This window comes from Lissotriton helveticus, chromosome 5_1 (assembly GCF_964261635.1).
Source record: "Lissotriton helveticus chromosome 5_1, aLisHel1.1, whole genome shotgun sequence".
NCBI lineage: Eukaryota > Metazoa > Chordata > Amphibia > Caudata > Salamandridae > Lissotriton > Lissotriton helveticus.
Genome location: NC_136065.1, coordinates 1,995,944,584 through 1,995,958,499, shown reverse-complemented (window position 1 = coordinate 1,995,958,499; position 13,916 = coordinate 1,995,944,584). Strand labels below are relative to the sequence as shown.

The 13,916-nt window shown below is 43.6% G+C and overlaps 1 long non-coding RNA gene across 1 annotated transcript in view; it reads left to right on the top strand.

The window, feature by feature from the left end:
• Positions 1-13,678, top strand: part of LOC144756147 (uncharacterized) — a 29,130-nt gene extending 15,452 nt beyond the window's left edge. The window contains exon 3 of the long non-coding RNA XR_013595081.1: positions 10,891-13,678. This is a non-coding gene — a long non-coding RNA (uncharacterized LOC144756147). The remainder of the gene's footprint in view (positions 1-10,890) is intronic.
• Positions 13,679-13,916: the final 238 nt, after the last annotated feature.

The window sequence follows — 13,916 nt, the reverse complement described above, 5'->3', positions numbered from 1 at the left end:
TGGAGAAATCTTCAGGGTCAAGGGTTGTTATTTTAAAAGCGCCCTGACCATGGCCAGCTTCCAGTCTTGTGGTACCATACCAGACTCAAGGGAGATGTTTACTAAATTAATGATGTGAGTACTGATGTGGGGCAGCGCCAGGTTTAAGATTGTCATAGGGGCAGGATCGAGCGGAGAACCGCTCTTTATTGAGTTAATAAGCGGGGGTAGGAGTTCTGCACTGAGGGGGGAAAAAGAAGAAAGATGATGCAAAATGAGATCAGTATCGCCTATCTGAGAAGGAGTTAGTTCTTCCATGAGTAGGGGGGGGGGAGGGAGAGGAGGATCTTTTGGATTTTAGCGGCAAAGAAGTTTGCTAATTTATCGCAACGAGCACCAGCTTCCTCAACGGATAGTAATGATAATGGCGGGTCCGGGGCTTTTAACAAAGATTTAACTATCTTAAACATGTCTCTTGGGGCATTGGCAGAAGCCTCAATTTTTTCTGCGTAGATGGTGGATTTGGCCATGTTAAGGGCAGATTTATATTTCTTTATGGCGAGTCTATATTTATTTTTCTTCTCATCAAAATGTTTTCGCCACTGCCTCTCCTCCCTTTTACATTCCTGTGCTAGCTGATATTGAGCACTATTCACGCATTGCGGGTGGTCCCTGATTTAAAAGCAGCCACTAGCGCATTTTTAAAGCTCCTGATTTGCTATTTGATTTAACTTTTACTTTGCAGCAATACCCACTGTTTTTAATTCCCAGCCCTCCCACCTGCACTTTAAATGACTGAAACCCACCGCTGTTCGGCGGGCCCTCTTCCCGGCTTCTGATCGGTCCGTGGCGGCCATATTGGGCAAACCTGGGGACGCCTGCCGGTGCCATTTGGGACATCGCGCGTTCTAGTCGTCAGAAGGACGCTAGAAGGCTTCAAAAGGAGGGAAAATTAGGCGCTCTCTCTTGCTAGCTGATATTGAGCACTATTCATGCATTGCGGGTGGTCCCTGATTTAAAAGCGGCCACTAGCGCATTTTTAAAGCTCCTGATTTGCTATTTGATTTAACTTTTACATTGCAGCATTACCCCCTGTTTTTAATTCCCAGCCCTCCCACCTGCACTTTAAATGACTGAAACCCACCGCTGTTCGGCGAGCCCTCTTCCCGGCTTCTGATCGGTCCTTGGCGGCCATATTGGGTGAACCTGGGGACGCCTGCCGGTGCCATTTGGGACATCGCGCATTCTAGTCGTCAGAAGGACGCTAGAAGGCTTCAAAAAGAGGTCATGCTGACGCGCAGCGGATAAGCGCAGCGGGGATGCCGGATTTCCGCCTGAGTTCAGCCCGTCTGCGCCCGTCCGCGCCGAGGACGGGCTGGACGCTGGACACTCTTGTATACTACCACAGGTAACCCATCATTATTCCCTTTTGGAGATATTAGCTCTCAAGCTGTCTCACTTGCCCTGTACTCACAGGTTTTCTCCGGAGGGTATAATGTACTCCTCCTTCTGTCATACCTGTAAATCGGCTCTTCTACCCTCTGCTTTTTCTAAAAGGAGCTCTATGAATGCCTCCCTATCACCTGGGGACACGACAACTAAAATGTGATTCCTGGTTAACGCCAGGTCTCTCATTAAAAACAATATCGCGTTCCATGAGTTCGTTGCGGACAGACAACCGGAATGGATGTTTGTGACGGAAACATGGGCCTCTGAGTCGTCGGGTCACGATCTACTATTGGCCATTCCCGAAGGCTTCAAATTGCTACGACAGGACAGATTTAAACGTAGAGGGGGGGGACTTGCCATTTTATGTAAATCCTCCTTGCCCTGTAAGATAAAATCCTTGTCAGTGGCCTCGGATCCTTTTGAGGCACTCTACTTTTCTATTCTATGTGCCCCGTCGGTTTCCTTCTCCGGAATCCTTATGTATAGACCTCCCGGTCCTAGAGCTGCCTTCAGCGGGGACCTTTTGAGGATCCTGGAACCTTATTTTGGTAAACCCCATCTGACAATACTAGGGGATTTTAATTTTCATTTGGAAAATTTAAGGGACATAGATACCGCTAGGCTGGTGGACTCACTTGGAGCCTGTGAGTGTACCCAACTGGTGAATAGTCCGACTCACCGGGCGGGTCACATTTTAGACGGCATATTCACTAATGATTCTAGACTTTCAGTTGGTACTCCGGTGCCTCTAGTTTGGTCTGATCATATGGCCGTACCTCTTTCGTTTGCCTATGCCCCGGCAGAACTATCTGTCCTAACCACTAGTACCAGAGGTTCGAAAAGGAGTTTTAGGAACATTACCAATGAAGTCTTTGCTCCATATATAGAGATGAGTAAGTACTCTCCTCTGAGAGATGTAGACGAGGCAGCTGATGGGTTGGTCAATTCCATCACCAAAGCTGTTGAGGAACTGGCCCCTCTATCTTATCGATACTCGGCGCGTCACAAACCCTCTGCCCCATGGTTCACAGAATCATTAAGACTTCTGAGACAAAGTTGTAGAAGACAAGAAAGAAAATGGAGGAAGACCTGGGATCCGACTGAAAGGGAGGCACACAAGCGTCTGTTAAGAGACTACAAAGCTAGTGTCATTAGGGAAAAACAGGAGTTTTTCTCTGATCTCACCACCTCCCTCACCTCTTCTAGGGAGCTCTTCAAGATTGTGGACTCCCTCTGTTCCCTTCAGGTGCCTGATCCAGTCGTGGGCTCGCATGAGCTATGCGACAATATCTCGGAGTTCTTCCATAAGAAAATTGAAGACATATATCTTGCTTTGGAAACTCAGAGGAACACCCTAGGGGATCTCTCTCTCCAAACTCTGGTCAATCTAGAATCTCGGCCAAAAGACCCCCCCAAGAGCCTTACTTATTTCCCGCCACTTACCCTTGAAGGGCTCGAGCTCTTGCTCGATCGGACCAAATCGTCATCGCCTCTCGACCCATGCCCTCTGAAGACCTTGAAGGAATGTAGGACTACACTTCTTCCGCCTCTCCTTGAAGTGATGAATGGAGCCATAGCTCAAGGCATCTTTCCTTCAGCTTGGAAAAGGGCGATAGTGAAACCTCTTCTTAAGAAGCCCACGCTGGACCCGGAACAGTTGAAGAATTTTAGACCTATTTCACTGTTATCCGCTCCCGCAAAAATGCTTGAATCTCACCTGAATCTACATCTTTCTACCTTTCTGGATTCGTCTGGGTTCCTTGATAGCTCCCAGCATGGATTCAGAAAGGCCCACAGTACGGAGTCAGCTCTGACTATGGTGGTGAACAATATCCGTATGAAGGTGGACTCAGGCCAAACCACGGTGTTGGTCTTACTGGACCTCACAGCAGCATTTGATACCCTGTCTCCCTCTACGCTAACATCACGCTTGAGGGAGGCAGGGATTGCGGGTCCGGCCCTGAACCTTCTGCACTCTTTTTTACATCTTAGAGAGCAGAGAGTCATGCTTGGTGAATTCCTCTCCCCTGCTAAATCCTTGCAGTACGGGGTGCCACAAGGGTCAGCCCTGAGCCCGACCCTATTTAACATTTGTGTGGCCCCCCTTGCGAGGTTAGTAAAATCGCTGGGGATGGAGGTTGTGTCATACGCCGATGACACTAAAATCATGGTGTCGCTGGCCCACTCTGCTTCCACCTCGGCCACCAACTTTAGGATCTGCATGCAGACAGTCTCGGACTGGATGATTCAGAACTCCCTAAAGTTGAATGGCGACAAAACTGAGATTCTGGTCTTTGGCAAGGACCAGGATGTTTGGTCTAGTGAGTGGTGGCCGTCAGCTCTGGGAACTTGTCCATCTCCTTCCCAGTCAGCTAGAAATCTCGGCGTAATTTTTGACACTTCACTGTCCATGAGTCTACAGGTCAATCGAACAGTGGCCACCTGTTGGGGGGTCATTAAGATCCTTAAGAGAATCCTTCACTATCTTTCTCCTTTAGCACGCAAGCAGACGGTGGTTGCATTGGTTGGTTCCAGGTTGGACTACTGCAACGCACTTTATGCAGACTCCAACAAGGGACTCATCCAATGCCTTCAGGTCGTACAGAATGCGGCTGCTCGATTTGTTCTGGCGCTCCCTAATGCATCCTCCGCAACAATGGCCAGAAGGAGTCTGCATTGGCTCCCTATACATCTGAGGATCTCTTAAGATCTTATGTTTAGCATACAGAGCTCTCGCAGATGGGCCATCGGACCCCCTAGGTTCCCTTCTGACTCGCTACATGCCTAGCAGATCCCTCAGATCATCGGAGATGAATCTGCTGGTGGTCCCTCGTGCTAGAAGGGTACGCTGGGGAAGTAGAGCATTTTCCATTGTGGCCCCTAGACTGTGGAATTCCTTTCCCCCGGAGATCAAGACTCAACCTTCTCTGCCCCTCTTTAAAAAAGCGCTAAAAACCTGGTGCTTTATCAAGGCCTACCCATAGTGAGAGTATATTCGTAATAGCTAGTTTTCATTTGGTTAGGCGCCTTGATGCCCATTGGGCTTAGTAGCGCTATATAAATCTATTTTCATTTCATTTCATTGAGGGACCTTAGGTCTGAATTAAACCAGGGTTGTTTAGTAGGGCCTTTCTTATTTGTGATACACTTTTTTGGAAGCACGCTATCCAACGATTGTTCAATCCATTGATTGGAATCTTTATTTGCCCTATCAAGGTCCTGATTGGTCAGAGGCTCGCTCTTCTTCAGTACTTCTAGCCAATCATTCAGTTCTAATTTCGTCCAGCGCCTACCTAGGGTTTTCTGAGAAGGTTTAGTTGAGCTAGATCTAGATGTCTTCCATGTGAAGGGAATTACCATAGGGTCTGACCAGGGAATCGAATATGGTTCAGCTGAAGTTAAATCCTCAATGTTTGAGAATATGGGGTCTAAGAGATTCCCTTTGGAATGGGTGGGATGTGAAACTATCATACTCAGTTCACAGGCGGCTAGATCCTTAGTCAATTCTGTTGCAATGTTGTCTGACGAATTATTAAAATGGAGATTCAAGTCTCCCAGTACTATAAAATTAGAAACCGTGCTAGCTAACTCTAGGGTAGTTTCGGTTATTCCTTCTAAAAATTGTCCTATTGGGCCAGGTGGACGATAAATTAAAAGACCTGAAAATGACAGTTCTGAGTATAGTGTGATAGAAAATAGTGCACTTTCACAATCTGGGGTGGGACTATCAGTCATACGACAGATTAAATACTCCCTATAAAGAATGGCGATTCCTCCTCCAACCTTAGGTCCTCTATCCCTATGTTGGATCAGGTAACCAGGAGGGAGAGCCTGAACAATGTCTGGGCCAGAAGTGGGTCCAAGCCATGTTTCAGTCAAAAAAAGGATATCAAGATCCAGGTCTTGAATTAATAGGGAAATTTCGGTTGCATGTTTTGGTAGTGAACGGCAATTGAGAAGTGCCATTTTCAGAGCTGTCTCTGTTTTCCTTGTATTACTAATCACCTCCGTCGCTCTAAAAGGACAGTGTTGACAGGAGAAGCGACAAAGCGCAAGGTCCATAGAGTGAATACAAGAAGATGTAAGTGCCCCCTTTAGGGCGAGAAGTGTCGAGCGAGAGTATGTTAGTAGGGAGGTAGTTGATAAAGCAGAGGTCCAGGGCCCTGGGCCCGACTGGGCGCGAACGGGCGCAAACGGGCTTACCTCTGGTGCACCTCCGGCGCGCCATCGGTGCGCCCGCTGCGCGCCGTCGCTGCGTGCCAGCATGAACGGTGAAATATATAGGTGGTATAAACCCGGCCCAAAGACTAGAGCGCCTCCCAGCCTATGGCGGCCACTGGTGTAAGGCCTGCCTCCCCACCCAAGATGGAGCTGTTGTGTAGGGGGAGTGAGTGTTCCCGCTCAAGCGGCGGGTGCCCAAATCAATTTTTTAAAGTGCAAGTAAGTGGGGAGTGTGAGCCTGATAAAAAACGGCGATTTCCAGATATACAACGATTTATTTTAAAAAGTGATTTTAACAATGCACGTGATACATAGCACCCTGAGCAACCCAGCCATCAGAATATTGTATGTTCGAATTTAGAGCGCATACTTACATTATTCAAAGCGAAACTGCAAGTCCCACAATGCAACGTGTGCTGGGCAAGTGCCAAGGCTTGTCTAAAGTAATCGCCTGGGTCATAGAGAGGCTTGCGTGAAACCAAAAAAGGACACTGACTTCCTCACAGAGGAGAACGCGCAGATCCCAGCATTTATCCTGCGCTATCAGCTGGTTTGCGGAGCTCCGTAGCTTCACCTATGCGCATCCCGGAAAAACATAGCGCCCAAGCAGCAGCGGTCTCCATGTTTGTTAAATAAAATACTTTACAAAAATGAGGAAAGGAACACTAGGGAGGGTGGGGTGGAATGCCGAAGCAGTATGGAAGGGGACTTGAAAGCTACGGAGGAGAGGGTTAGAAAGGATACAAAAGCAACACTGGTTTGGGGGAAAGCAATATGGTGGCCGCAGATGGTGAAAGCATTGGAGAGAAGTACACAGGCACGCTCGAGGGAGGAGTGCAGGGAGGAGCAGGCGGGCAAGAGAGAGTAACACGGAGTGTAGTGGGAGGGATAATCCTGAGGGCGATAAATAAACAAGCGTGCTCATATCTGCATCAAAGCAAAGACTACACTAAGAGCCGGCAAGAAAGTGAAAGCGACCGCAAGCAGGCAAATGTAAACAAGCGCAAGCGGCCACGCTAATTACAAACAGATGGCCCCTACGCGCTGCTGCTCTCTCCCGCAAGGTGGATGCCACCACAAGCAAGAGTGTGAGGAAAAGTGCAGACCGATTTCGAACGGTCATCTCCTTGAGCAGCGCATGCGTGCTGCGCTAGACTCGACCTAAAAAGCAAAGGTGCGTAGCCAGGCACAATGTTATAGCGCCACTGATGAAGCCATGACCTGATCTACCGAATCAGTGGTATTCATTGATGGAGCGTAAATGTTTAAGGAAAGTTACCTCTATTAATTTTCACCTTCATTAGACATTGTGACACTAATTACTGCTTTAAACATGACTGACTGCTTGATTCGAAAATGCAAGATTTCATACTGCATCTCAAAAGCATGCAGAAAGATTACAACATGGCAAAAAAATGAAAACATAAGCAAGAAAGAGAAGCATGAAAACTGATTGATAAATGATATTAATGAAATTTGAAAAATATAGATCGATATATAGAATAAAGTGTGGTTTAATGATAACAATATGAAAATGTGTCATGTTAAAATAAGGTTTGCATTATAAAGGACTCAAAAATAGCGAAAAGGCTAGAACTGAAGATGACCATTAGATTGAAAACATTACTGCTCATTTAGGGACTTTGGCTGTATTTACGTATTGCTCCCATGAGAAATGATATTTAGAATTAAACGAGAAATTCGTACAAACAACTAATTGTGTGAAGAGAAATAATGATTTTAACGTGGTAATGTTTTAGCAAGATTTCATGTAGGCCTCAAATGCTTTTTTCTTGTACGAAAACTCAGGGACATGTTGAAATGATTCCTCTACCAGCTGTGAGAACTTTTCCTGAAGCTTCTTTTCCTTAGCATTTAACAAAGGATGTGCTCATGTAACAGCAACACTTTTTGACAGAAACGTATCAGTTCTATTGCAAACCCTGAGAGAGTGCTGGGAACAGACAAACTGGTGAAAAATGAAACCCCTATTTTGAGGAGGGGATGAAAATGAACTAACAAATTGAACATAATGGATTTGAAAAAGGATTACCTAAAGTTCCCAGATTTCGTGGTGAGGCATTAATCACCCCATGAGTGGCCAACTGTGGGAAACCAATGGAAATTGTATGAGCTAATCAAGAGATACTTTCGTGGGTGTAAACTACGAACTATTTAGAGTATAATTGCTCCCTGGGAAAAGGATCAGGGCAGGCTATCTTTGCTATTTTCTAGCCTGGCAAGCTGTCGGACTGAACTGTGATCTTTCTGATGACTATTCCTGAACTTAACTTTTCTGTTACCTGCACTTTGCCGGCTGGTAAAGTTGAGCAGAGCATAATCTTTCGGCTGAAGGGTTAAATCACTCCGACTGTTGCACGCTGTGCTTCAGTTTTCCCTTGACATTTCCTGAACCCTACTGATTCCTGACTTAATCAGAAACGAATCTTGGTTTGTATGATGTTATGCTTGTACCATTAAATGTATGTTTTTGTGTTCTCCCTCTCTTTTTACGTGTATTGCAATGTATCTCTGAAATCTGTCATGTGTTGATGATTGTGTTATCAAAAGAGACCAGCTTAAATATGACCAATATTGTTAGGACTCTGATTAGATTTGTCATGGGCACCTCGTTGGTGAGTTCATGAAGCCCTCACCCACCAACCTAGTTGTGCTGCGACGCCTGATTATAGCGGAGCTGGTATTTTACTGAGAGTGCAGTGTGAGGTGTAAGTGAAGTGTGAGTTAAAATGGCTTGGCCAGGGTCCCAGTACCCGAGGGTAAATTAAATTTCAATAACTGGGCCCCGTCAGCGGTTAAAATAAGGCTTGGGGATGTTTAAGGGAGGCCAGTTACAACCTCCTACATCCATCAGTTGGTCGACATGTTTCAGCCACTGCCTTAAACTAAATCTGGCTTTCCTCAGGACCTTTTTTTTTTTTTTAAAAGAGTGTAGTGCAGGTTAAAAAGGAGTGTAATCCAGGGTATGTGTTACACTCACTAAGGTGTTTCTCTAAGTGTGAGAGGGGATTCCCTTCTCATATATGCGCTTAGATTTTGCAGCCAATGCTTCCAGGAGTGCTACCCGAGTACGAGGACGGTGCAACAGGTACAAGGCAAGCTCTGACCAGAAAAGCTGGTCAACCCCTTACCGCTTCACTCCTGGAAGCATTGGCTGCAAAATCTAAGCGCAAAAAAATCTATATCTCCTGCAGGACATCCCATATTAAATTTGCTTGAGTCTTATCTCATTATTTGCTGCTTGTTTATTTAGGGTATTATTCATGCATTTAACTGTTGCGTTTACCAAGTGTGTTATTATTTCTTACATATAAACATATATCTCTAAATATATTTGAATTTTGTGCATGTGGCATCTGGGAAAGCCTTTCTGTTAGAGAGCATTGTGTAAAATAAAATCCCAAGCCTTATTCTAAAAAGAGTCTTTGCATATTGTAAAATAAAACCCATTTCTAAAAGGTGCTGTGTTACGTCTCCTGCTTCACCCTGTGGGTTTGAGCCACCGTGTGGGAGATTCTGTATTATCTGAAAGACGAAGCAAGACATTTTTGGCACCACTTGTCAGGATACGAAAAGAAAATTAAAAGGGGAAAGAGAAATGTTTTCCAGAAAAACGAAGGCAGAGTCACAGATGCCAACTGAGTTATTTGAGAGGGGGATTGCCGCTCATAAAGAGGGAAAAAAAACTTGGTATTTCAGACATAAATAGTGGTTTCATTTTGAAGTGATTGCTTAGCATTTATCAAAAATGTGGACAATTGGCAAAAGAATGTAGTGAACTGAAAAGAGTTAGCTGACGCTAAGTTTGAAAACAAGACTTTGAAAAAAAAAAAGAGTTAAACATGTACCAAGCTCTGAAGCAGTTTGTTTTGCCAGGCTGTTCAGATAGCCAGGTTGAAACATTCATGAAAAATGTGAACTTAGAGATGCTGCCAGTTAATCTGCAGGTTTTAATTAATTCCTTTGAGGACGTTCCTCGCTCAGGAATACATTTTAACTGAGAAATTGTACACAAGCAGGAAGATAAACAAACCAGCCTATTAGAATTAGCGATCGTTGGCTGCAGTTATAAATCAGACATGTCAGTGAATGACAGACCTTGCTTCATATGGAAAGACACTACTTTGAAAAAAGAAATGCAGCATTGTGCTTTTGAATCTGCACAACAGACTGTGCAGTGTGTTTTAAACGTGTGGCCAATATAGAAAGGTGACAGTGAGTTATGTGTGCCAGTTCAGGGACAGTGTGCTACTTTGAGTAATTGTGAAAAACAAAGAAAGAAGTGTATGCTTTTAAACTTGTGGGATGAAACATTTTTAAATGCTGGAAACTATTTAGCTTGCACATTGACAGACACAGGGCAGATGACAATACGATATAATGTGATTTTGACTTTTGAATTTTCTTAAATACAATGGGAAGAAGCAAATGTAATAAATTGTTACATACAGACAGAAACTGCAGTTTTGTTTTGCATGAACAGTTGGTGCAGTTCCCAATAGAAATTTCAGGGGTGGTGCTTGAGGTGTCCGAGACACAGGATTCCCCAGTGAAGTGGCAAATTTTACTGCAAAGTGCAGCTACTGTGTATGCTCATGGTCCTATACATTCACTAGACAGAACCAGAATAATTATTATTATTATATCAAACCTTTAATTCCCTTATGGATAAAAAGGCTAAAATCTTGGAGACAGAGGTGGTGACACACAATTCTGATTTGGTGTGCATGACTAAGTGCGAGCACCAAGGAGAGAAAGACCATAAAAACAGGTGGGCAGGGAATGAAGGGATGCATATTCCCTTAGACTTACTTAGAACTGTGATTCCAACATGTCAGTATGCACAGCGCAGGCCAGTCCCACTGAAGCTGAGGGGCGAGTTGAAGAAAGAAAAATTACCAGAGCCGAGCAGATGGATTGCCTTGGGCTTATGCCAATTGATAAAGGGAGCACATATTCAGCAGTGAGTGGAAAAATAGTCCAGAAGAAGACTGCCCCAGCCCTTCTTACTGTGTAGGGAAAAGGAAAATTTCACTCCAATATTAAGAATTCAGAGGCCAAAATGTGGGTAGAATTCTCAGATATATCACCAGAGCCAGCAGAGAACCGTGCAGACTGTAATGACAATATTTTGCCATCAGACCCGAAACAGAGAATGGAAAACGTGGGCTTTTTGAAAAATATTTTTTGCAAGAAGTGTGATGCTTGTTTCTTTTCCAGATCATACTGCGACGTGTTGGTGTACATGATGTCCCTGTCCTGCGAGTGGGTGCCTTTGTCTGTGTGGCCTCATGTGGGTATGGGACCCCTCTCCCGTCAACCCTGGAGTGATCACAGGACGGTGCAAGCTGACATCCTTTAGCTGAACAAACCAGACAAACTAAGCAAGAGACTGATCATGAAGTGATAACATAAACATGAAATAAAATGTTCACAATTATAATTTTGAATGCAAGAAGGCTGTGTGTCTTACACACAGAAGGCCATTATTTGTTCTACAAATGCTGGTCAATTTGAAGAGAAAAAAAAAATTGTGAAATCTAAATTGAAGATGTTTTTCAGTTTAAAGATGTTGATGTTGCTGCTTCCATTGTAGAAGTTCCAGTTATTAGCCATTTGTGACATTAGGAGTATTACGGAGTTCATATGCTTGATTCTATTTGCGCATTCAGTTTATGTATCCATCAAACATTTATTCTTTCTGCATATTCAGATATGAATGAGCTTTTTAAGATGCTTTTTACATGCTTGTATGATTTCATTGTTTTAATGTGTGTTTCAATAATATTTGTGCTTTCAGTTCAGCACATGAGCCTATAATGTTACTGTTTTAACATGTGCTTCATTTATAGTTGTGCTTTCAGTTAGGAAGTTCAGTTTTTGATATATGTATGCTATGATAGTCAATGGTCATGGGGTGGAATGTAGTGCCAGAGGCACTCTTGGGGTCTGACACACTGTGATGACTTTTGACTACCATTATTTTAATTGACTTTGGTGTTTTATTTTATCCTAGCCTGAATGTACAACGTCCTGCATATGCCTTGCTTCTCTTAAAGGTTTATTTCTTGTAATCTTGCAGTGTTTCAGTGGGAGCGGTCTCGGAGTAGAATAGCCTTGCCAAGAACAGAACGCATGGGATGTGCATTTGAAAGCATGTGAGAGAGTTAGGAGTGGAATATACTTTTTGGTCTTGAAGTGCAGTGTTATGAGCAGTGGTGCACAAATGTGCTCTGTGTTGTACATTGAGAGATGAAGTATGTGATGCTATAAGCATTGGGGCACAAATGTGCATTAAGTTGTACATTGATAAGTATTATTAAGTTCTTGCTATTGGCTTTGACATGGCCTCATGTCATCCTGAATTCTGACTCTGCCTGGCTTGAGCTTTATCTGCGTGCACAGCCACGCTTGCAAGTTGTTTGTGTTAATCATGTTCAAGGATTGTTTTTGTGAGAGATTGTTTAATGTACCCTGGAAGGCTTTTATGAGCTTCGACAAGATAAAGGCTTGAACAGTCAAGACTGTAGAGGGAACATGGGAACGCCTTCCTGCCATGGAATGCTTGCTTGGAAGCTGGCCAGTCCTGGTAAGATTCCTTTGGCGCAGGGGGGAGGTTTCTTGAACCTTCTAGTGCGAGTTATGAGACTATAAAGCTGGGGTTTGTTGACAGTTGAGCTTGGGTGCTCACTTACAGAGTAGACGTACTGCTGTAAGACAAACAGAACTTGAGTCCCGGTCGAGAGTCCAAGCCAGCTGTGAACAGGCCCCCCAGCGAGAATTGGCAAGGATGTCAAGTGAACGATCGGGTGAGGTGATTTGTTTCTGACTAATGCCATTGTGATGCATGGTTCCAGTGACTGTGGTCATTTGAGGTGTTTGAGCTTTGATTATTGCCATTGTGATGTGTGGCCAGTGGCTTTGATCATTTGATGTGTTTTCTTTGTGATGTGTGACTGAAGGAGGTGCACATCCAAAGTAATAATTTGAAGTATCTAGTGTGTATATATATCTTTCTGATCTTTTGCAGGAAGTTCCGTATTATATTTGCTTGAGTTTTATCCCATATTATTTGCTGCTTGTTTATTCATGGTATTATTCATGCATTTAACTGTTGCATTTACCAAGTGTGTTATTATTGCTTGCATATAAACATATATCTCTAAATATGTTTGAATTTTGTGCATTTGGCATCTGGGGAAGCCTTTCTGTTAGGGAGCATTGTGTAACATAAAACCCCAAACCTTATTCTAAAAAGAGAGTCTTTGCATTTTGTAAAATAAAACCCTTTTCTAAAGGTGCTGTGTTATGTCTCCTGCTTCGCCCTGTGGGTTTGAGCCACCATGTGGGAGATTCTGTATTATCTGAAAGGCGAAGCAAGGCACTCCAAAAAAGATATGGGACATTTTGTGTATCGGTTTGTGTCTAGAGACCAGAGATTAGTGCAAATATTCAACAGCATTTGATTTGTTGGCAGAGCAGGTCTCTAGAAGAGATACTTTGTTATGCCAAGTATTGTGGACACTATATTTATTCACATCACAGGAAGATGAAAGAGAAACTGATGTTGGCACAAATGAAAGCAGCAAAGACAGGGTTTGTGGGTTTTGATTCAGATCTTTCAGGAATGATACAGGTACACGATTAGAATACTAGTAGAATCTAAGGCATTATGGTAAATCCTGTACCAAATTTGATGCCTCAAGGAAGAGGATGAGGAGCAAATATCGAAGCTTTTGAAAAAGGCATATCCATTTCACAGATGCAGAAAATTTGGGCATTTCAAAGCGCCAGTGTAAGGCAAATTAGGTGAAGTCAGGATAGATAGATTGATACAGTCTCAAATTAATAACTGAATAATGAATAAGCATATGTCAGTAGGAAGGGGTCAAAGAATGCCTCAAGCTCCTATATAAAATTTGAATGGACAAGTATAGAACTACAATGCAAATATGGGTTTCCATACAAATGATCAAATAAATTCAAATGTGCAGGTGTCCTCCCAGTATTTGTTACAGATGGATGAGAGTGACTCAGACACATCTCAATGACGGTGCCTGAGAGGGGAAGAGGAATGTGTGCTTGGCGCATCCTTAGAGGCCGTGTTTGTAAGGAAAAGAGGTACCCCCGACTAATATTCCTAAACCGGGGTAAATAAATCAATTGTGAAGGAAGATATTTAGGAAAAGTGAATAAAACTTATGGACCTAAACAGACAACATGATATAACAATCAATAACAATGTA